This window comes from Trachypithecus francoisi, unplaced genomic scaffold (genome assembly GCF_009764315.1).
Source record: "Trachypithecus francoisi isolate TF-2019V2 unplaced genomic scaffold, Tfra_2.0 Lachesis_group0, whole genome shotgun sequence".
Lineage (NCBI taxonomy): Eukaryota > Metazoa > Chordata > Mammalia > Primates > Cercopithecidae > Trachypithecus > Trachypithecus francoisi.
Window position 1 is genome coordinate 151990807 of NW_022681453.1, and position 24291 is coordinate 152015097.

General features: G+C 42.4%; 1 protein-coding gene and 1 pseudogene across 9 annotated transcripts in view; both read left to right on the forward strand.

Annotated features, from left to right (window-relative positions):
- TFDP2 (transcription factor Dp-2) overlaps positions 1–24291 on the forward strand; it is a 217923-nt gene that overhangs the window by 81355 nt on the left and 112277 nt on the right. The window lies entirely within an intron of this gene.
- Positions 1688–2335, forward strand: LOC117084093 (annotated as a pseudogene).

Below are 24291 nucleotides of genomic sequence, written 5' to 3' on the forward strand. Positions count from 1 at the left end.
ATGTATGATTCCCTATACCTGTGGCCCAAATATTTGTCTTAAGATTTTGTATATCTGACAGCCTTTTGGACACTTTCATTTGAATAACTTTAATGCACCTCAGACTCAATCTGTCCAGAATTAAAGTAATTTTTTTACCCTCCCAAAATCTGCTATCCCCCTTTTCCTGATCTGATTGATTGATAGTACCACCCGCCCTTTGTCCCAGCCAGAAACAGAGGTATCATCTTTAATTCCTTTCTCTTTCTCTCTACTCGTGGTCAAATCCCTTACAAGGCTTGTTGATTCCACCTAACTCTCTCAGCCTTCCTCACCCATTTTCTCTGCCTTCTCTGCTGCTGTAGTAGGTCACACCTAGTATAAACCATTTCCTGGATTACTGCAGCTGATTTTCTGTTTCATTCTCTGTAATGTAGCTGTATACTTTTTCTCAAACACAGATCTGCACACATCTTTTCATGTTATAAAACATTTTAATAGTTCCTTATTGCCCTCAAGATAAAGTCCAAACTCCAATTTAAATGATCCTTTATGGCCGGGTGCAGTGGCTCACGCCTGTATTCTCTGCACTTTGGGAGACCAATGCAGGTGGCTCAGTTGAGGTCAGGAGTTTGAGACCAGCCTGGCCATCATGGTGAAACCCCATCTCTACTAAAAATATAAATAATTAGCCGGGCGTGGTGGTTTGCGCCTGTAATCTTAGGTACTAGGGGGGCTGAGGCAGGAGAATTGCTTGAACCCAGGAGGCAGAGCTTGCAGTAAGCCAAGATCCAGCCACTACACTCCAGCCTGGGTGACAGAGCAATACTCCATCGACACCCCCCCAAAAAAAGAAAAAATTACTTTAAGCTAATGGTTCTTGTTTTCATTTTTACTCGTATCCCAACCACCTATCCTTCTGCCACACTGAACTGCTTTTAGTTCCCTGTTCTGTCTTCTCTGTCCCATTTAGCCTTTCTATATGCTCCTCTCTGGGCCTGGAATTTTATGCTTCCTTGACACCATCTTTCTTTTTTCTTTTTTTTTTTTTTTTTTGAGACGGAGTCTCGCTCTGTCGCCCAGGCTGGAGTGCAGTGGCCGGATCTCAGCTCACTGCAAGCTCCGCCCCCCGGGTTTATGCCATTCTCCGGCCTCAGCCTCCGGAGTAGCTGGGACTACAGGCGCCCGCCACCTCGCCCGGCTCGTTTTTTGTATTTTTTAGTAGAGAGTTTCACTGTGTTAGCCAGGATGGTCTCGATCTCCTGACCTCGTGATCCGCCCGTCTCGGCCTCCCAAGACACCATCTTTCATGCCACTCCTGCTATGTTTATATATATCACCTAGCTAATTCCTGTTCGTCCCTTACATCTAAGCTTAGGTCTTATTTCCACTGGCCCATAAGCCTCTCAAATAAAAATATTTAAAACTCCTAAGTGGAAAGAAGATTAAAAATAATGGAAATGGCCAATGATGTATCAGGAGCAAGAACATAATATTAATATTAAATTAAATAAAAAAAAATACTTCAAACCTCAAGGTATTAAAGGAATGAAGAGGAATATTATATAATGATGAAAGAAATAATCAAGGGCTAACTAGGTCGATGACACCAAACGCAAGACGCCGGGCCTATCGCAGGAGCCTGAGGGAAGCCATGCATTCCGTTCCAAGGCATCTGTGAGCCCGCAGACTACGCCGTGAGCAAAGCTCACCCCCGCGAGTTAAAAAATTTATGGACAAGAAGTTATCATTGAAATTAAATGGTGGCAGACATGTCCAAGGAATATTATGGGGATTTGATCCCTTTATGAACCTTGTGATAGATGAATGTGTGGAGATGGCGACTAGTGGGCAACAGAACAATATTGGAATGGTGGTAATATGAGGAAATAATATCATCATGTTAGAAGCCTTGAAACGAGTATAAATAATGGCTGTTCAGCAGAGAAACCCATGTCCTCTCTCCATAGGGCCTGTTTTACTATGATGTAAAAATTAGGTTGGCCAGGCGCGGTGGCTCAAGCCTGTAATCCTAGCACTTTGGGAGGCCGAGACGGGCGGATCACGAGGTCAGGAGATCAAGACCATCCTGGCTAACCCGGTGAAACTCCGTCTCTACTAAAAAATACAAAAAACTAGCCAGGCAGGTGGCGGGTGCCTGTAGTCCCAGCTACTTGGGAGGCTGAGGCAGAAGAATGGTGTGAACCCAGGAGGCGGAGCTTGCAGTGAGCTGAGATCTGGCCACTGCACTCCAGCCTGGGCGACAGAGCGAGACTCTGTCTCAAAAAAAAAAAAAAAAATTAGGTCATATACATTTTCATATTAGACTTTTTGTTAAATAAACTTTTGTAATCGTCAAAAATGCTTTCTCAGATGTTCTGAATATAGAATATTAACTCTCATTCCAATTTTTTCTAACATGAATTTTCCTGGTTGACACTGATTTCAAAGGGTTTTATGCATTAAAATGGAAGAATCTTATTAAATGCGGGAAAAAAAAGAAATAAAACAACCGTCCGATTTTCAAAAAATGGACAAAACTTGTGAACAGAAGGTTCACAGAAATGAAAATATTAACAGTTCTTAGACATATATAAAGGTACTTAACCTCATTCATAAGGCATATGTAATTTAAAATTACACTGAGGGCTGGGCACAGTGGCTCATGCCTGTAGTCCTAGCACTTAATGAGGCCAAGGCCAGAGAACTATTTGAGCCCAAAGTTCAAGACCAGCCTGGGCAGCATAGGGAGGCATTGCCTCTACAAAAAATAAAAATTAAATTAGCCAGGCTTGGTGGCATGCACCTGTAGTCCCAGCTGTTTGGGAGGCTGAGGCAGGAGGATTGCTTGAGGCTGGGAGGTGTAGGCTACAGTGAGCCAGCTGTGTTCGTGCCATTGTACTTGTACTCCAGCCTGGGTGACCCTGTCTCAAAAAAATAAATAAAAACATTGATGTATCGTATTTCACACTATAAGATTGGTGAGTATTAAGCAGTTTGTGCAAGATTGAAAAAAAGAAGTTTGGGCCAGGTGCGGTGGCTCACGCCTATAATCCCAGCACTTTGGGAGGCTGAGGTGGGCAGATTACTTGAGGCCAGGAGTTTGAGACCAGCCTGACCAACATGGCGAAACCCCATCTCTACTAAAAATACAAAAATTAGCTGGGCATGGTGGCACATGCCTGTAGTCCCAGCTGAGGCAGGAGAATCGCTTGAACCCAGGGGGCAGAGGTTGCAGTGAGTTGAGATAGCACCATTGCACTTCCAGCATGGGTAATGAGCGAAACTCCATCTAAAAAAAAAGAAAAAGAAAAAATGTTTGACAAAAACACTTTTGTCAAGGGCGTAAGGTAACATGCTTTCCTATACTACTGGTGGGAACATAAATTAGTAAAACCTTTATGAGAGGGAATTTACAATATTTATTAATTTAACATTAACATATCTTATGATTTAGTAGTCTCAATTCTAGGAATTTATTTTATTGCTAGGCTCACAAATTCAGGAAATAAAAGTTAATCTTTACAGTATAATATGTAATAGTAAAGTATTGGAAACAATGTAAATCCATCAGTAGGAGCTAGTTAAATAAATTGTGTTCAGTACATATAATGGAATGCTATGCAGATGTAAAATTGGGAATGAGAAAGCCTACGTACAAATATAGAATGATCTAGAAGACACATTGAATTAACAAAAGAAGCCGGGCGTGGTGGCTCATGCCTGTAATCCCAGCACTTTCAGAGGCCAAGGCGGGTGGATCAGAAGGTCAGGAGTTTGAGACCAGCCCGGCCGACATGGTGAAACCTCGTCTCTACTAAAAATACAAAAGTTAGCCAGGCTTGGTGGTTTGCGCCTGTAATCCCAGCTAGTCAGGAGACTGAGGTAGGAGAATCGCTTGAACCCAGGAGGCGGAGGTTGCAGTGAGCCAACACTGTGCCACTGCACTTTAGCCTGGGCGACAGAGCAAGACTCTATCTCAAACAAAAAAAGAAAAAGAAAAGAAAAGTCAAAACAGTGATCTGGGTATATAATTATTTGTTTAAAGAAGTGAGGAACAGGCCTGGCGTGGTGGCTCACACCGATAATCCTAGGGCTTTGGTAGGCTGAGGTGGGCAGATCCCTTGAGTCCAGGAATTTGAGACCAGCCTGGGCAACATGGTGAAACCCTGTCTCTACGAAAAATTAGCTGGGGGTGGTAGTGTGTACCTGTAGTCCCAGCTACTCAGGAGGCTGAGGTGGGAGGATTGCTTGAGCCCAGGAGGTAGGGGTTGCAATGAGCTGAGATTGTGCCACTGCACTCCAGCCAGCCTGGGTGACACAGTGAGACCCTTTCTATAAAAAAAAAAAAAGAGAAATAATGACACAGCATACAAACTTGAAAACATATAATGTCTCTTGTAATACACAGAAACTGTTGACATTGCTTATCTGGTAGTGGAGAAACAGTGCCTTTCACAGAGGAGAAATTTTTAATTTTAATGAAGTCCAACATGAATTTTTCTTTCATGGATCATGCTTTTGCTATTGTATCTAAAATGTAATTGCCAAAACGAAGCTCGTATAGATTTTCTTTTTTATTGTCTTCTAGGAGTTTTATAATTTTGTATTTTATGTTTTAAGTCTAGAATCCATTTTGGATTTTTATGACAGATATGAAGAATCTGTGTCTAGATTCATTTCTTTACATGTAGATACCAGTTCATTCGGCCTCATTTATTGAAAAGACTCTCTTTTCTCCATTAAATTGCCTTTGCCCATTTTGTCAGAGATTAGTTGAACATATTTTTATGGTTCTGTTTCAGGGCTGTTTATCGTGTTCTGTTGATCTATTTTTTTTTTTTTTTTTTTTGAGACGGAGTCTTGCTCTGTCACCCAGGCTGGAGTGCAGTGGCCGGATCTCAGCTCACTGCAAGCTCCGCCTCCCGGGTTCACGCCATTCTCCTGTCTCAGCCTCCTGAGTAGCTGGGACTACAGGCGCCCGCCACCACGCCCGGCTACTTTTTTGTATTTTTTAGTAGAGACGGGGTTTCACCGTATTAGCCAGAGATGGTCTCGATCTCCTGACCTCATGATCCGCCCGTCTCGGCCTCCCAAAGTGCTGGGATTACAGGCTTGAGCCACCACGCCCGGCCTGTTGATCTATTTTGCTGTTCTTTTGCCAGTGCCACACTGTCTTGATTACTGTGGCTTTATAGTTATAGTCTTCTTTTTTCTTTTTTTTTTTTTTTTTTTTTTTTTTTTTTTTTTTGAGCTAGAGTCTTATTCTGTCTCTCAAGATGGAGTGCAGTGGCACAATTACAGCTTGCTGCTACCTTGACCTCCTGGGCTCAGGTAATCTCCCCACCTCAGCTTCCCAAGTACCTGGGACTACAGGCATGTGCCACTATGCCCAGTTAATTTTTTAATTTTTTGATAGAGACAGGGTCTCACGTTGCCTAGGCTGGTCTTGAACTTCTAGGCTCAAGCTGTCTTCCTGCCTTGGTCTCCCAAAGTGCTGAGATTACAGGCATGAGCCACCATACCTGACCTATAGTCAGTCTTAAAGTTGGATAATGTTAGTCTTCCAGCTTTTCTTTACTATTGTGTTGACTGTTCTGAGTCTTTTACCTTGTCATTTAAATTTTAGAGTCAGTTTTTTGATAACTACAAAGTAACTTGCAGGATTTTTATTGAGATTGCAATGAATCTGTATATCAAGTTGAGAATAACTGAAATCTTGATAATATTGATTCTTCCTACTCATGAGCATGGGATAGCTCTACATTAATTAGATCTTCTTTGATTTCTTTCATCAGAGTTTTATAGTTTTCCCCCAGAGATCTTATATTTATGTGTATATATATGTGTCTATATGTGTGTGTGTATATATATATGTGTGTGTGTATATGTGTGTATATGTATACATATATATGTGTATATATATACATATGTGTATATATATTTGTGTATATATATTTATTGGATTTATACCTAAGTATTTCATTTTTGGTGCTAATGTAAATGGTCTTGTTTTTTAATTTCAAATATTATTTGTTCATTGCTGGTGTATAAGAAGCCAATTAATTGTATATTAAACTTTATATTCTGTAACCTTGCTATAATTGCTTATCAGTTGCAGGAGAGTTTTTGATTATAAGTGGTATTTTAATTTTCAGTTTCCAGTTCTTCTTTGCTAACATATAGAGATATAATTGCTTTCTAATTTCACTGGTTAGGACTTTCAGCACAAGGTTTGATAGAAATGGTGGCAGCAGAAATCCTTGCCTTGTTCCCCGTATTAGGAGGAAAGTGTTAAGTCTTTTATTTTTAGGTATTATTTTAGCTGTAGATTTTTTTTATAGCTACCCTTTATCAGGTTGAGTAAGTTTTCCTTCTGTTCTTGGTTTTCTGGGAGTTTTATACATGAGTGGTTTTTGGATCTTATTAAATGCTTTTTCTGCCCCTGTTGCAATGATTACATGGTGGAGTATTTTTAGCTTGTTAATATGGTATATTATTACATTGATTGATTTTTATATGTCAAATCAGCCTTGGATTTCCTGGATAAACCTCAGTTATGAGAGAAGTACACAAATTCTCCATTTGGAGAGTATTGGTGATTAGATCCTGTTTTGTATTATTTTTAATCCTTTATAATTTTAGAGATGATTCTGGGGATCCCTGGGTCACAGTAAGGAACCAGCTGAAGATGATCCCAGCAGATAGATGATCCCCAACTTAACGATGATTTGACAAAATTTTTTGACTTTATGATGGTGCAAAAGTTGATACACATTCAGTGGAAACCATACTTTCAAGTACCCATACCACTATTCTGTTTTTCACTTTCAATTCAGTATTCAATAAATTACATGAGCTATTCAACACTTTATTATAAAATAGGCTTTGTGGTAGATGACTTTGCCTAATTGTAGGCTAATGTAAGTATTCTGAGCACCTTAAGGTAGGCTGAGCTGAGCTATAATGTTAGATAGGTTAGGTGTGTTAAATGAATTTTCAACTTACAATATTTTAATCTTACAGTGGGTTTATCAGGATGTAACCGCATCATACATACCTTCATAGCATCTATACATACATTTATAGTGGCACCAATTGTTTCAGGTTTTATAACATTTTTAAACAAATCTTCACAACCTGGGAACAGGAATAAAAGAAGCATATTGTGGGGAAATCATTAGGTAGCAGAAGGAATTCAGAGTTCTACTGAAAGAGTTGCTGGAATGGCTCTCTGTAGGGACCATAATAATGCATTTCTTCTGAGATGCAAATGTGAGAACTGTGCTTTTCTTGATGAGAGTAAGATAAAAGGGAGTTGGAAAGGTAAAAGAGTAGAGAATTGGTATTAGAAATTACTTCAGTGTTCAAATCCTTAAAAATTCAGTAGCTTATATGTTTTAAGAGTTTCATGTTTACTTAAGCTGCTTTTACCCACATTACTTTTTTGGATTTTACTTCACAAATTTAAGCCCCAAAATATCTAGTAAACCTCTGTTTTATTTTGTATTACTTTGAGTAATAGGTATAAGCAACATTTGGTTGCTATTTCAATAAAAATTCTTTGGCAGGTGTCTGAATCCCAGCGCTTTGGGAGGCTGAGACAGGCAGATCACTGAGGTCAGAAGTTCAAGACCAGCCTGGCCATCGTGACGAAACCCCATCTTTACTAAAAAATACAAAACTTAGCCAGGTATGGAGGTGTGCACCTATAGTCCCAGCTACTCAGGAGGCTGAGGTGGGAGCATCGCTTGAACCTGGGAGGCAGAGGTTGCAGTGAGCCAAAATTGTGCCACTCTACTCCATCCTAGGTAACAGAGTAAGACTCTGTCTCAAACACACACACACACACACACACACACACACACACACACAATGAATGGTTCTAACTTTCCTCTTTGAGTCTGGGTTTGGTTTCAAGATAACTAAAATTACATGCCTGTAATTCCAGCACTTTGGGAGGCTGAGGCGGGTAGATCACTGGAGTTCAGGACTTTGAGACCAGCCTGGGCAACATAAAACCTGATTTCTACAAAAAGTACAAAAATTAACCAGGCATGGTAGCCTGTGCTTGTGCAGTGCCAGCTCCTTGTTCCTTGGGTGCCTGAACTGGGACGATTGCTTGAGCCTGGGAGGCAGAGGTTGCAGTGAGCTGAGAACACACTGTTGTGCCCGAAGTCGCGAGACCCCAGTAAGTGACCACCAGAGTCCAGAGTCAAAGCCAAATAGCCGGGGTCGCTTTATTACGAGTTCGAACCCGAACCTTTCTGCTTTATACAATGGCAGGTAAAGAGAGAGGCCCCGGCTGCTGTTTTAGGGTTTCTTTTATAGCGAGGTACAAACAAGTCACAGAGAAACAGTAGTTACAAGCTTATTATTGGTTAGCATTTAAAGTTGAACATTCGGCAGTTTCTGGTTGGTTCCCGCCTTTTTCGCAACCTCAAACGGCTGGGGGTTTTCCAGATAAGTTGTTTGTGTAAGCCCGGGGGGTGGTCACATGCATGTATGTTTAGAATTTTTCCCTTAGGGGCTTTCTATCTCATTCCCCCCTTTTAGTTGTGTCTTCAAAAGCCAATCTTGGGTCTTATATGTTTGTTTCAATTGTTTTATTGATGATGGGTTGATATTGTGTTCTAAGGACCATTAACTGGACAGTGTTGATTCTGTCTTTCACAAAGTTTATTATTCTGTTTAGTATGCATGGCCCTATGGTGAGGAGGAGGAGTAGGCTTAGCAATGGTCCTGCTAGGGGCATTAAGAGGGAGTACATGGAGGAGCTCCACCAACTATCAGCTGCGGAATTGAATTTTTGTTTTTGTAGTTCTAGGATGAGTTTGTGTAGCTGTTGGACCCGCGTCTCTACTAACCCAGATTCATTTATGTAAAAACAGCAGTATTCTTTGAGAAAAAGGCAAGTTCCCCCTTTTTCGGCAGTAAGCAGGTCTAGGGCGCGCCGATTTTGCAAAGTAACTTGGGCGAGGGAGGTCAGTTGCCTTTGTAATGAGGCTAGGGATTCGGCTGAAGCTTCCATTGCTATGGAGAATTGTTGGGAGAGCTTAGCGGTAGTAACGAGAGCGTGGCCTAGGGCTCCTCCTGCTAACCCTGCCGCTATTACGGATGTGGTGAGTGAGACACCGGCTACTAAGGGAAGAAATACAGCCCTTTTTGTCCTGAAGGAAGGCACGTAGTCTCCTTCTAGATATTCAGCAGGGGTTCGCAGGGTTAGCTGGGGAACTATTGTAACAGGGAGACATAGGAGGCTCTTAGTGGCCTGAACAGTGAGATTTTTATATAGAGTTCCATTACACCAGAAGAATGAGCCATGAGGGGCGTACAGAGTGGAGTTGGGAGGAGAGGTTATGTTGCAAAGGGAGGTGCTAGCGTTTGAATAGCAAAATAAAACCTGTGTTTGTTCGGGGTTTAAGAACAAAGGAACATCTGAGATGGGGAGGATCCTTGGCTGGAAGTTGTTAGGGAATTATTGAAGGGGGCTGGGAGCGGGACGGCCGTCAGGGGTGGCTGTCCTAGGGTAGCGCAAAAGAAACATGCAGAGAGGTTTCCCGACCGGTGGCGTTCGCGAGAAGTAACCCCTCCCTCAGCAGAGATAAGCAGGAGAAAGGGCGGGAGGAGGTTAAAGTGGAGAGTTGTTTGTTTAGTTCTGTTTCCTGTTTCTGAATGTTAGCGTGGAGGGTGGTTTGGATCTGAACAAGTGAGCGCCATAGATAGAGGCGGCTGCTAGGCCACTTTGTCCCAGATGTCATGTACATGGCCCCCTTCTGTTGGGAGGTCCAACAGGAGTCCCAGGGATCCCAGATAACCCATGTGTAGCCTGTGGCAGTTTTTAAAAAATTATGGGAATTCCACACTTAGCTCGAGAGGGTTTCTGAGGCCGTGAGAGTCTTGACAGTGTGGATTTTACATGAGCTATAGGGGCAACCGACGCTTTGTTCAACCCATGTGTTTTTACAATAGGGGATTTGTTGGTCAAAGAGAAAGCAAATAGCTGGGGTGACTTTTCCCGGTTGTGCCTGGAAATCAGTAAAATTAACATAGATAGGAGAGCTACAACCTTGAGGGGGGCAATCAGCTGTGGCCAGAAGATGGCCTTGTACCTGTGTCTGAGCGTAGTTGGTCCAATTCTCTGTCAGGAAAAAACGCCAGGCAAACGGGGATGAAGCCTGCTGTGCTTGGATTTTCCAGCTGAAGGCCCGCAAAAGCAAGAGCGTCACAAAGGAGATGGACACCATAATTACGGTTGTTGACGGCGCAGGGTGAGTTTTAAAGGATTGTCTTTAGTCCAGTCAATTGTCCAGGCTGCGGTTTTCTCTGTGGAGGGCCCGACGAAGTCTGAGAGGGGGGTCCACTGGCTTGGCGTAGGTGTAGTGGATCCAGGCAGCGATTCCTTCTACCTTGAGTGCTGTTGGTGTGGTTAGGATCACCTGGAACGGCCCCTTCCACCTTGGTTCTAAGGTTTCTTGTCGGTGTCGCTTGACGAGAACCCAGTCTCCTGGCCGGATCTGGTGTGGAACGGGTGGAGGTCCTGTTTTGTATAGTTCTCTTAGTCTAGGCCAGATTTCTTCATGAATTTTCTGTAAGGCTTGTAGGGAAAATAAGAGTTCCAACACCATCATCAACATCAGATTTGATGAGATTGTCTTATAGGTTAGGGACAATAGGGGGAGGTCTGCCATACATTATTTCATAAGGGGTGAGACCTAATCTGTAAGGGGAGTTTCTTGCCCTGAACAGGGAGTAGGGGAGAAGGACTACCCAGTTAGCGCCAGTCTCCATGGTCAATTTAGTTAGGGTCTCCTTTAATGTTCTGTTCATTCTTTCTACCTGTCCTGAGCTTTGGGGGCGATATGCACAATGTAATTTCCAATTTGCCCCGAGAATGGAAGCCAGACCCTGACTTACCTTGGCGATGAAGGCCGGCCCGTTGTCCGACCCTATCATAGCTGGGAAGCCATACCTGGGCAAGATTTCTTCTAGGATTTTCTTGGCTACGACTTGGGCAGTTTCCTTTTTGGTTGGGAAGGCTTCTGTCCATCCTGAAAAAGTATCTACAAAAACTAGTAGGTATTTGTATCCATATTTTCCTGGTTTTATTTCAGTGAAGTCAATTTCTAATAAGCCCCAGGTCTATTTCCTCTTTGTCTTTTTCCAGTGGTTTGGGGTTGGTTTCCTGCATTATTGAGTTGGCATACTACACAATTTTTAGTCACTTGTTCAACTTTTTTAGAAGCATCTCTGATTTTTAGTTTTGAGTGTCTTATTAAGTCCAATATTCACCTTGAGCCTAAATGGGTACTATGATGGATTCGTTCTAGTACCCGTTGTCCTAATTTGTCTAGGAGAATAATGTTGTTTTTACAGTCTTTCCACCACTTGTCGTGGATCTGAGCCATAGGGAGCTCGTTTATCCACTGGAGGTCGCTCTCTGAGTACTCCGGGTTAGAGGGTAGCTCTGGGGGCCCCGGGTCAGGCAGCTGAAGGGCTAGGAGCTGTGAAGGGGTTTGAGCCACATTTTTAGCAGTCTGATCAGCCAGGTTATTTCCCCGGAGACCATGTCAGTTATTCTTTGGTGTCCTGGACAGTGGACAATCGCCAATTTTCTGGGTTCCCAGAGGGCAGCTAATAAGGCCAGGATTTCTTTTTTGTTTTTAATGTCTCTTCCTTCTGCCGTGAGGAGCCCTCTTTCCCTATATATTGCTCCATGTATGTGAGCGGTGGCAAAGGCATATCGGCTGTCAGTATATACCGTTAGTTTTTGGTCTTTCCCCAATTTTAAGGCCTGAGTCAATGCCACCAGTTCAGCCTTTTGGGCCGACATTCCCGGGGGCAAGGGTTCTGCCCAAATGACTTTGGTTTCTGAGGTTACCGCCGTCCCCGCGTACCTTTGTCCTTGGTGGACGAAACTGCTTCCATCGGTGAACCAGACGAGGTCAGCGTCTGGCAGTGGCTGGTCCTGTAGGTCTTCTCTGACTCCGTGTACCTGGGCCAATATCTCGGAGCAGTCGTGGAGTGGGCTCTCCAAGTCCGGATTTGGCAGTAGGGACGCGGGGTTTAGGGCCGTTGGGGGCATGAAAGTTATTCTGAGGCGGTTTAGTAGCAGTCCCTGGTAGTGGGTGAGCAGGGCATTGCTAAGCCTCCGATCAGGTGGCTGTCTGAGTACGCCTTCAATGGCATGTGGGGTAGTGACCTGCAATTCTTGGCCCATGGTCAGTTTATCAGCGTCTTTGACCATTAAGGCAGTGGCCGCGATTACCCGGAGGCAAGGAGGCCACCCAGTAGCCACTGAGTCCAGTTTCTTCGACAAATATGCAACCGGTCTCCGCCAAGGACCTAAATACTGAGTCAATACTGCGTTGGCTACACCCCGGCTTTCGTCCACGTATAGGTGGAATGGCTTGGAGACATCAGGGAGTCCCAACGCAGGGGCTGATAGCAGAGCAGTTTTGATTTGTTGGAAAGCCAGCTCAGCCTCTTCTGTCCAATTAAAGGGCTGCTGCTCTTTTGTTGCCTGGTATAGTGGTTTAGCCAATTCAGCAAAGCCCGGTATCCAGAGTCTACAGAACCCGGCCGACCCCAAGAACTCTCTTCCTTGTCGTGCTGATTGGGGTCTAGGGATACATAGAACAGTCTCTTTTCAGGCATCCGTCAACCAGCGTTGTCCCCCTTTTAACAGGTATCCTAGGTAGGTTACCTCTGATTTGCAGATCTGAGCCTTCTTTGCCGAGGCTTGGTAGCCTAGATCTCCCAAAGCCTTTAGGAGGCTTTCGGTTCCTTGTAGGCAGGCCTCTGGGGATTTAGCTGCTATTAAAAGATCATCAACATACTGTAAAAGAGTGATCTCAGGGTGCTGTCGCCGGTACTCACCCAGATCTTCGTGGAGGGCCTCGTCGAACAGAGTTGGGGAGTTTTTGAATCCCTGTGGTAGCCTGGTCCACGTTAGCTGGCCATTTATGCCCCTCTCGGGATCTGTCCATTCGAATGCAAAAAGTTCCTGATTCTTAGGGGCTAAAGGCAGGCTGAAAAAGGCATCTTTTAAATCCAGGACGGTGTACCACTGTTTTTCAGGGCTTAAGGTGCTTAAGAGGGTGTACGGGTTTGGCACAGTGGGGTGAATGTCCATGACTCTTTTGTTGACTTATCTTAGGTCTTGTACTGGCCTATAATCTCTACTGTTAGGTTTGTGTACTGGCAGCAACGGGGTGTTCCATGCTGAGTGGCAGGCGCGTAGAACTCCCTGATCTAGGAGCCGGCAGATGTGTGGTGTAATACCTTCTCTGGCTTCTAGGGGCATCGGGTACTGCCGTACCCAAACAGGATCCGTCCCAGGTTTAGCTTCAACAAATATGGCAGGACGGTGTTTTGCCAGTCCCAAACCTCCTGTTTCTGCCCAGGCCTCTGGGAAGTGCTGTAGCCAGGGGCCAATATTCTGGTCAGGAGGTGCCGGTTCCTGATGGAGTCTATACTCATTTTCTAGGGCAATTGTGAGGACAGATATTGGCTTGTCTTGAGAATCGGTTACTTTGGGGCCCCCCGGTTGGAAATGGGTTTGGGCTCCCATTTTTGTCAGCAGATCTCTCCCTAATAGAGGACAAGGGCTCTCGGGAATAACCAGGAAGGAGTGGGTTACCTCTCCCGTTCCCAGATTTACAGTTCTTTGAGTTGTCCAAGGGTATCTTTTAACTCCTGTGGCCCCTTGTACCCAGGATAAGTTATTAGATAATTTCCCGTAAGGCTTGACCAAGACTGAATGCTGTGCCCCGGTATCGACCAGAAACTGAACCGGGTACCCCTCCACTTGTAGAGTTACCCTAGGTTCGGGGAGGGGGTCCGAACCCCATCTTCCCTAGTCATCTTGGGTTACTAATATTGATGAGGCCTTGGGCTGCCATTGTTCTTGCCCCAGTTGGCGCTGTTTTTTCTTGGGGCAATCTTTTACCCCGTGACCCGTTTCCTTGCAGTATGCACATTGATCTTTCTTTAAGTTGTGTCTAGGAGTACGCTTGGGTTGGGCGCCCTCTGACTGTAACTGTTCTTTCTGAACTATTGCGGCTAAGACTTTGGTCATTTTTTCAGTGGCCCTAATCTGTCTCTCTTCTGGGAGATCTCTATTATTGTATACTTTTTGGGCGATTCGGAGGAGGTCCTGGACTTGTTTTCCTTCTAGATCTTCTAATTTTTGGAGTTTCTTTTTAATGTCCGGAGCTGCCTGATTTACAAAAGACATGACAACAGCTGCCTGGTTTTCGGGTGCCTCTGGGTCCATGGGGGTAAACTGTCTAAAGGCTTCGATCAATCTTTCTAGATAGGTAGCTGGGCTTTCTGTTTTTCCCTGTAACACGGAATATACCTTGGCCAAATTGGTGGGCTTGCGAGCGGCAGCCCGGAGACCCGCCATTAGAGTCTGGCGATAAACGAGTAAGTAGCCTTCCCCTACCTTCTGCCGTGTTGTAGTCCCATGCAGGTCTGGTCAAGGGAAAGGCAGCATTAATGAGGTCAGAGTTGGCGGTAGGTTGGCCGTCATCTCCCGGAACCAGTTTTCTGGCCTCTACCTGTATTCTTTCTCGTTCCTCTGTTGTGAACAAAATTCTGAGGAGTTGTTGACAATCATCCCAGGTTGGTTGATGGGTAAACATAACACTGTCTAAAAGAGCTGTTACATCTTTAGGGTTATCAGAAAACCGAGCATTCTGGGTTTTCCAATGGTACAGGTCACTAGTGGAGAATGGCCAGTACTGGAGTCTAGGATTGCCCGTGTCATCAGGGGGGGTCCTATTTCCCTCAGGGGGAGAGCCACAGTGGAATCGGGGGTGCGAGCTTATTTCCTGTTGAGCGCGTCCGCACGTCCACCCCACTGGCCCCTCAGAGTTACTTTCACTTTCGACGGCCCCGGCTGCAGCAGCAGCTGCTGCTTCCCGCTCTTCGAGGTCCCCTGGGGGGGCTGGGGGCTAAGGGCCAGGAGGGGGATGATAAGGCAGGGGTTCTAAAAGCAGGGGATCCTGACTGTCTTCTAACATGGGGGTGGGGGAGCGGACGGTGTTTTTGGCCTACGGGGGTGTTCTGTCGACTGTACGACCAGAGCCCTACATGGCTCTGGCGTCAGCACAAAAGGAGTTAGCCAAGGGGGTGGGTTTTCCACAAGGTCTTGCCACACCAGGATGTAAGGGATCTGATCAGGATGTCCTGACCGCCCCGGCAGGAAAATTTTTGATTTTACCTTAATGATAATGGGGAGACAGAAGGTCCCCTCAGCTGGCCACCCTACACCGAAGGTGGGCCATTCCGAGCGGCAGAAAGTTACCAATTTCCCTTTTCTGAGTTCTATGCTAAGGTCATGGCCCCTTGCCTTAACATCTTTAAAGTTATTTATAAGAATGGAGAGTGGAGTACTCTGGCTATTACCCATGGTAGTAGAATCCTAGAGATAGAGAAAAGAGAGATATAGAAAAGAGAGATAGAGAAAAGAGTAAAACCAGAAGTATTGTACTCCTTTTTTTTTTTTCCTTACCAAGTAGATCCTGAAAAATGAAAGTAAGTTAAGTAATTAACATAACAATAGTCGCCAGCGTGTCTCGGGTTTAGCTCCCGATCAGAACCAGATGGGCTAATAAATACAGAGCCCCAGACGGGTGCCGGGGGACGTCTCCCACCGGCCCCTGGTGGCTGTCTTATAGCGCGTCCGCCAAGACTATGCCGACCACCGATACAGACCCCGCGGGATTTTTCCAGACGACACAGAGACTACAGACAACACAGAGACTCAAACCGGCCGACTTACCGAATCTGCTCACAGCAACGACCCGTTGACCTGGGGTCTGGTGGGCTTAGGGGAATCCTGGGCGAGCCCCCAAATGTTGTGCCCAAAGTCGCGAGACCCCAGTAAGTGACCACCAGAGTCCAGAGTCAAAGCCAAATAGCCGGGGTCACTTTATTACGAGTTTGAACCCGGACCTTTCCGCTTTATACAATGGCAGGTAAAGAGAGAGGTCCCAGCTGCTGTTTTAGGGTTTCTTTTATAGCGAGGTACAAACAAGTCACAGAGAAACAGTAGTTACAAGCTTATTATTGGTTAACATTTAAAGTTGAACATTCGGCAGTTTCTGGTTGGTTCCCGCCTTTTTTGCAACCTCAAACGGCTGGGAGTTTTCCAGATAAGTTGTTTGTGTAAGCCCGGGGGGTGGTCACATGCGTGTATGTTGCAACCTCAAACGGCTAGGGGTTTTCTGGATAAGTTGTTTGTGTAAGCCCGGGGGGTGGTCACATGCATGTATGTTTAGAATTTTTCCCTTAGGGGCTTTCTATCTCAACACCATTGCACTCTAGCTTGGGTGACAGAGTGAGACTCTTGTCTCAAAAAAAAAAAAAAAAACTTAATGATCTGAAAATAGAATTCCATTCTGCAAATAATTTTATTTATTGACCAGTTCATCCCAGTGGGTTGCTTTACCTGAAAAACCTTTGCCATCTGATCCTTTTTCTTGTTTGTATTTTTCCTGTTTATCTTCAGATACATTTTATTTAAATTAATAGTGGTTAGTTTGTTACCATATTAAATAATTAGATACTAGAATTCAATAAGAACTACCTTTTAAAAATGAAAATCAGTGGAGTTCCTGATTTAAAACAAAAAAATAAAATATTAAAGTTTTTTAAAGAAACTAAGGTTACCACATCTTTTATCTTCCTGTTAACTACTTTTGCAACATATATTGTTGTGATTAGGTAGAATTATATAACTTTGCTCTGTTTCTTTGATTACGTTTTGGAGACTCTTACTATCCTATTTTTCAGTGACATTGTTTTACGTTGGATAACATCCAGTGACATCCTGTGTATTCTTTACATCCTCTAGTGAGTCCATTTGGGACCCATTTACATATGAAAAGCAGCATGACTGACATTGCAGACATGTAAATCACAAATCTAAAGGAAGTAGAGGAGAAGATGAAAACATCATTTATCAATAAGGTCCTCAGTCTCCCAAATGAACAAAGTAGGCACTTGAGTAATAATTTGAAAAAAGTGATTCATCTTTTTTCTATTCCCTGATTAATAAAGGTGATATTTTCCTAGTATGCTTGGAGGTTGGGAATACTGTAAGTGAGTAGTTCTCATATTTTATCAAGCATGAGAGTCACCTAGAGGGCATGTTATAAAGATTACCAGGCATCTCCTCCAGAGTTCTGATACAGTAGGTCTGGGGTGGGACCTGAAAATTGGTATTGCTAACAAGTTATTGGGAGAAGCTGATGTTTACTAGCACTGGACCATACTTTAAACACTACTGATAGCCGGGCGTGGTCATCTCAGCATTTGGGAGGCCGAGGTGGATAGATCACTTGAGCCCAGGAGTTCGAGACCAGCCTGGTCAACATGGTGAAACCCATGTCTATAAAAATAGAAAAATTATCCAAATGTGGTGGCACGTGCCTGTAGTCCCAGCTACTTGGGTAGCTGAGGCACAAGAATCATTTGAACTCAGGAGGCAAAGGTTGCAGTGACCCGAGATTGCACCACTGCACTCCAACGTGGGTGACAGAGTAAGACTGTTTCAAAACAAGAAAAACAACAACAACAACAAACAAACAAAAAAATCTGCTGGTACATGGTAGGGTATATGAAAGTGGGGATTGAGCAACAAGTAGGATCAGCCTGATTTTCCTGCCTAAGGTTTTCATTCAATTCAGAAATTTTCATTCAATTCAGAATTTTTTTTTTGTTAGTACCTGCTGTGTGTCTAATACTACGATGTCATCAAGCTTTACATGTCTTAGACTTTTTGACAATGGATCTTTTGGTTTATTGAGAGGCTTCACCAACTAAGGAGCACTGTCTAAAATAAAAGACTAGTAAAGAAAGAAATAAAAGTTATCCATTTGGTTGCTTTTTCAATCCTCTGTTTTTATGCTAGGCAGTATTTTAGCCTTTACCAATTTTAATGTGCAAACACTATTTCTGGCAGTTCCACCTCTAGGTAGCTGTCCTAAGGAAATAACTTTCAACATGTGATTAATGTAGACAGACAGAGATGTTTATTATAAAGAGCAGAAAAGTAGCTCCTACATTGAAGTCTGTGGTTTTGCAATTACTAAATAAATTGTGTATGTATGTATATGATAGCTAATTTGGTAGCTGTAAAGTTTTGCTTATGAAGAGAAGCATTTTAAAGTTAAAAATGCTTGATATACAAGAATTATTTTATGTAAGCATATTTTAATAAAATTTAACAGCTCAGATTTAAGTAAAATTGTATTTTAGGTTCTTAACTATGTGAGATTTATTTATAGAGAAAAATGAGGAAATATAACAAATTACTTTTTACAAAGTGTCTTTAGAATGTGAGATTATGATTGACTGTTACTATACATTCTCTTCTGTATTTGTAACATCTATAACTGAATATTACTTTTATAATTAAAATATTCATGTTTTATATTTACCTATATTATTTCAAGTTTTATTTACACACATTTATTAGTGTACAGCTCAGTGAATTTTTACAAGCCAGCATTCAAATCTAGAAGTAGAATATAACCAGCACCCTAGAAGCATGCTTTGTGCTCTATTTCAAGGATAACTGCTATCATGACTTCTAAAAGCACAGATTATTTTCTCCTGTTTTTGTACTTTATATAAATGTAATCATACAGTATTTATTCTTTTGTGACTGGCTTCTCTTGCTTAAGAAAATGTTGTGAGATCATGCTTAGTAATTGTAGTTCATCCTTTCTCATTGCTATGTAATATTCTATTGTGTGAATAAACCGCTATTCATTCACTTTAATGTTATTGGGCATTTGGGTAGGTAATTTTAACTTTGGAAATATTATGATTAGTTATGTCATAAATATTTTAGTCCATGCCCTTTGGTGAACACATGTGCATATTTCTACAGGGCATACACCTAGGATTGGAATTGTTTGGTTGGAGTTCAGTTTTAGTAGGTACTCCCAGATGATTTTTCTCAAAGTAGTTATACCAGTTCATACTCCCACTGGCAACAGGTGAGGATTTCTGTTGCTCCACATCCTTGCCAATACCTAACGTGTATTATTAGTCAGGGTTCTCCAAAGAATCAGAACTGCTGTGTCTCCTATTGGTTTTATATTTTTATATATGACTATATGTACCCACACACATACACACACATATACACATATATGTAGCTGACCCTTGAACAACGCAGTGGTTTGGGGCACTCACCTCCCTGTGCAGTCAAAAATCTGTGTATAATTTTTTACTCTCCCCAAAATTAACTACTAATAGCTCACTGTTGGCCGAAAGCCTTACCGATAACATAAACAGTTAAGTAACCCATATTTTGTATGTTATAGATTGTGTACTGTATTCTTAAAGTAAGCCAGAAAAAGTAAAATGTTATTAAGAAAATCTTAAGGAAGAGAAAATATGTGTACCATTCATTAAGTGTAAGTGGTTTGTCATAAAGGTCTTTATCCTTGTCATGTTATGAAGAGTAGGCTGAAAAGGGGTAGGAAGAAGAGGGATGGATTTTGCTGTCTCGGGGTGGCAGAGGCAGAAGAAAATCTGTGTATAAGTGGACCTGCACAGTTTGAACCTGTTATTCAAGAATCAGCTGTGTGTGTGTGTGTCTGTGTGTGTGTGTATGTGTGTGTGTGTGTGTGTGTGTGTGGAGAGAGAGAGAGAGAGAGAACGAGAAATTGATTGATTATAGGGATTGGCTCATACAGTTATGTAGGTCAAGAAGTCCTGTGACCTGCTGTCTGCAACCTGGAGAACCAGGAAAGCTGGTGATGTCATTCAGTCTGAGTCTGAAAGCTGAGAATCACAGGAGCCAGTGGCACAAGTCCCAGCTCAAGTTTGAAGGTCCGAGAACTAGAGGGGCTGATGGTACAAGTCCCAATTCTAGGCCAGAGGCCTCAGAACCAGTGTGCCAATGTTCACAGGCAGGAAAAGATGAATGCCCAGCTCAAACAGAAGCAGATTCTCCCTTATGTTGCCTTTTTGTTCTATTTGGGCCCTCAGCAGGTTGAATGATGCCCCCCTTCACTGGAGAGGGTGGTTTTCTTTATTCACTCTACCGATTCAAATGCTAGTCTCTTCTAGAAACATCTCAGACCACCCAGAGACAATGTTTTATCAGCTATCTGGGCATCCTTTAGCTCAGTCAAGTTGACACAAAAATTAACCATCATAGTATTTTTCATCTGTTTTCTTATACTCAGTGTGGTGAGTATGCAGTGGTAATATATGGTAGCTTTAATTTGTATTTCCCGGATGATTAATGAATTGAGAGCCTCTCCTATATTAATGAATTGAGAGCCAATTTTTGGTTGTAAATTATGCTAAAACGTTGTTGTAGCATGCACCTCAGTATCAGATATATTTTAGCTTTATTTCAAGGAACTTAATTATAAGAAGTATTTTACAAAATATATCAAAAGATATTATAACTGGATCCAAGGTTATGAGTATGAAACTTAAAAATAGCATACATTTAATTTTTAAAGTAAGTCTCAAGTGTTAATGTCCTGTGATATGATACCTAATGAGATTTAGTTTGAGTTGAATTATGTTTTTATAATTGAATGTTATTTTCCTGTTGGCTTCAGCTATAAACATTAAAGATGTTCTCGGCCGGGCGCGGTGGCTCAAGCCTGTAATCCCAGCACTTTGGGAGGCCGAGACGGGCGGATCACGAGGTCAGGAGATCGAGACCATCCTGGCTAATACGGTGAAACCCCGTCTCTACTAAAAAATACAAAAAACTAGCCGGGCGAGGTGTCGGCGCCTGTAGTCCCAGCTACTCAGGAGGCTGAGGCAGGAGAATGGCGTGAACCTGGGAGGCGGAGCTTGCAGTGAGCTGAGAGCGGCCACTGCACTCCAGCCCGGGCGGCAGAGCAAGACTCCGTCTCAAAAAAAAAAAAAAAAAGATGTTCTCATATGAAAATCTTTCAGTGGGATACTATGCAGCCATAAAAAAAGGGTGAGTTCATGTCCTTTGTAGGGACATGGATGCAGCTGGAAACCATCATTCTCAGCAAACTATTGCAAGAACAGAAAACCAAACACCGCATGTTCTCACTTATAGGTGGGAATTGAACAATGAGATCACTTGGACACAGGAAGGGGAACATCACACACTGTTGCCTATTGTGGGGACGGGGGAGGGGAGAGGGATAGCGTTAGGAGATATACCTAATGTAAATGACAAGTTAATGGTTGCAGCACACCAACATGGCACATGTATACATATGTAACAAACCTGCATGTTGTGCACATGTACTCTAGAACTTAAAGTATAATAAAAATAAATAAATAAAAGGAAAGTACACAACAACAAAAAATAAATTAAAAAAAAAAAGAAAATCCTTCAGTAGACTGAGTTGAAATTTTTTGCCAAAGACAAATAAGTAAGTTGATTACCAATCTCTGTTGGCTGTTGTCATCAGGAACACTGCTAGACTCAAGTAAGATAATAGTTTTAGAGCACTACCCAGTTGTTTGTGTTACTTTTAGAGCCTTAAAATCTTTGAAATGTTCTTAACATCTTGGTTTTCTTTCTGTTTTATCCACTGATAACTTACTCCTAACCCTCCATGTGTAGTTCTCAGAATTTATTCCATTCTTGCTATTGTCTGAGTTTTTAGAACAAGGTGGAAGGTACAGAACAACCCGAAAACTGTCCCCCGCCACAAACACATTTTTATATATTTAAGCATAATTTAAATTAAAAAAAATAGAATGCTGTAACCTCATTGGTGTTTTAAGATCATATTGTAATGGTAGGCTATTGAGACAACGTGGGACTTGTACCTAGCATAGTGCCTGTCTCACAGGAGCTCACTGTGTGTTTGCTGAGTGGATAAGACAATGAAAAAATTCTACTATTGGTTTTTTCTCTTTTTAGGTTTTGTTGGGAGCTTCCGTTTGTTGTCACCTGCCTGCCAGTTTTGGATCTTTAATTTTAAAAAGGGTATTTAAGATGGATATGAGAAAGTTACTATTATGCTGGGCGCAGTGGCTCACACCTATAATCCTAATGCTTTGGGACGCCGAAGTGGAAGGATCACTTGAGGCAAAGAGTTCAGGAAAGTTGCTATTAGTAAAATTTTCAAAGTGGAACTTTCTCTCGAGGTAACCTCATACAGAAGTCAAAAAGGAGAATGGTAAAATTGTAAAATGACTGGAAAATAAATATACATTTTAGTGATTTTTTTATGTTGTACTTATTTTGGGAGAATCTAATTATTCAAGTACCCATTAAAATGAAAAGCAAAGTTAATGTTATCTTTATATTATTTAACATACATCCCTGAGATTTAAAAAATTCTATAATATATATTGGATTACTTATGAACAAAGAGAACTAGAAAAAACATGTTTTAAGAAGAGATAAATAAAAGAAGTTTCAAATAGGAGGAAAGAAAGCTATAGAGGGGCCGGGCACAGTGGCTCAAGCCTGTAATCCCAGCACTTTGGGAGGCTGAGGCAGTCAGATCACCTGAGATCAGGAGTTTGAGACCAGTCTGGCCAACATGGCAAAACCCTGTCTCTACTAAAAATACAAAAAAAAATTAACTGGGCGTGGTGGCCAACGCTGGTAGTCCCAGCTACTTGGGAGGCTGAGGCAGGAGAATTGCTGGAACCTGGGAGGCAGAGATTGCAGTGAGCTGAGATTGCACCACTCCACTCCACCCTAGGCAACAGAGCAAGACTATGTCAAAGAAAGAAAGGAGAGGGAGAGAGGGAGAGAGGGAGGCAGGGAGGGAGGAAGGAAGGAAGGAAGGAAGGAAGGAAGGAAGCAAGCAAGCAAGCAAGCTGGAGAGAACAGTGACACTGTATTTCAGTAGCATCTGTTATCCTAGATGATGTCGAAGAATTTTGTTGAATGCTTTTTTTTCCACAACTCTCTTCTATTCTGAATTATAAAATGTAATAGTGTGGTATTAGAAAAGACAGCTAATCCTTTAGAAGTTGGTCATATATTATTTTGACCATTGGTCATTGATTATTTTACTGGCCAGTTTGTGAAGCTTTTCTTGATTTTTTTTTTTTTATTATTATTCCAGATCTTTAGACTTCATTGTGAAACAACCCACTTGTTAAGAAACATTGATACAGTCATTGGAAATCTTAACCATATGTAGTAGAATGGCCACAAGCAAATGCATGAGGCTTAGGTCTGAAACTTCAGGGTTTTGTTTGATACATATATCAATTTATATAGAATTGATCAAAGCATATATATGACTGCTACTGATTACCATAGCTGAGTAACTGTTGCTTTATTCTGTAACATCAGTGTGTATAATAAAAAATAAATTTTGTTCATTGTTTCCAGTTCTGGCACACAGTTCCTAAAACCCTTGGAATCTCCAAAGTGATGAGTGTCTTTTGTACTCTAATGAGAAGATTGTTGGCTGGAGTCCCCTAGATAGCTTTAGGTTGGGGGCTGGTGCCAGAAAGACCAAGAATTGGAACTTTCAGCCCCACCTCTGACTTCCAGCAGGGAGAGAGGGCCTGGAGATTTAGATGATTACAAATGGCCATGATTTAATCAATCATGCTTACATAAAGAAACCTCTATAAAACCCCATAAATGACAGTTCGGAGAGCTTCTGGGTTGGTGGACACAGTGAGGTACTGGGAGGGTGGCATGCTTGGAGATGGCATGGAAGCTCTGTGCACCCACCCTACCCCTGCCCCATTGCCCTGTCCTGTGTTTCTCTTCGATTTGGCTGTTGTCTTCCTGAGTTGTAGTAGCCTTTTAAACAAACCAGTAATAGTAAGTAAAGTGCTTTACTGAGTTCTGTGTCATTCCAGCAAATTATTAAATCTGAGGCGGGGTCATGGGAACCCTCAGATTTGTAGTCTGTAGGCAGAAATGGGAATAGCCTGGGCATGTCGTCTGTGGCTAGCATCTGATGCGGGGGGCGGGGGGCCAGTCTTATGGGACTGAGCTCTTAGTCTGTGAGGTCTGGGCTAGCTCCAGGTAGTTACTATCAGAATTGTATTGAATTGTTGGACACCTAATTGGTGTCTGAAGAAATGGAGAATTGGTTGGTGTGATTAAAAAAAAAAAACCCAAACATTCGGTGTCAGAAGTGTTGTCAGTAAAAATAGTTCATTATCAAGTACTTAAATTCAAAGATGGTCTAGATTTTGATCACTGGGTTCTCTCTTTTAATATCGAGGGTTCGTTATCAAGGTAGTTTTTAAATGACTTGGACATTTTGAAAATAGAATAAAAATACTAATTTACAAAATTTCTAGAAAACAAGGGTTAAATCAGGCTGTATAATCAGTGGAGATATAAGC